Consider the following 650-nt stretch of genomic DNA (forward strand, 5'->3'; position numbering starts at 1 on the left):
ATGTGGTACACCGTCCTCAGGTACACAAACATTTTGGACAGTGTTTCGATCGTCCCTAGCTTCTCGGACGTCTTGTTCCCTGTGACAACAAATCCATATTCGCTTTGTTTTACCAGTTCAACATTAAATCCAACGAAATGGATGGTATTCATGTTTTGTGAAATTCAGTTGCCCCTTTCCAAATCGTTTCTATTCTCCATCTCATTGAAAATTAGACACATCAGCGCCTGTAGCTCAGTGGATAGAGCGTCCGTTTCCTAAGCGGAAGGCCGTAGGTTCGACCCCTACCTGGCGCGGTAATTTTTTACTCTAAATTCCAACAAAGCTCATCCGCTGCCGCCAGTCCTCCATAGGTCCATTTTGTGAAGGAGCCGCCCAGAAAAATGCAGCTAGCTGTAGCTGGATGCACATTATGGAGGGAGCCGGCATTTTCGGTTGTCGATTAATGAATCGACTCAATTCTAGTTCTTACCCATTGGTTTAACTTTTTCACATAAATTACCCCAATTGCATCTAGAGTACCCATTCTTTTTTGTTTGCGGGTGATCCAGAGTACCCATTCAGGAAGGTTTTCCGAGTTTTTACCCTATTTAATGAAAAGTTTTCTCAGTTCTTGCCCCATTTAGCGATCTATCATATGATTCTTAGCC

At 43.4% G+C, this 650-nt stretch overlaps 1 non-coding gene across 1 annotated transcript; it reads left to right on the plus strand.

Moving 5' to 3' along the window:
• Window positions 1–223: 223 nt before the first annotated feature.
• TRNAR-CCU lies at window positions 224–296 on the plus strand. Its single transcript has one exon. It is a non-coding gene; the product is annotated as a tRNA-Arg (tRNA).
• The last annotated feature ends 354 nt before the right edge of the window (window positions 297–650 follow it).

The sequence above is a fragment of the Triticum urartu genome, chromosome 5 (genome assembly GCF_003073215.2).
Source record: "Triticum urartu cultivar G1812 chromosome 5, Tu2.1, whole genome shotgun sequence".
In the NCBI taxonomy this organism is placed as follows: Eukaryota; Viridiplantae; Streptophyta; class Magnoliopsida; order Poales; family Poaceae; genus Triticum; species Triticum urartu.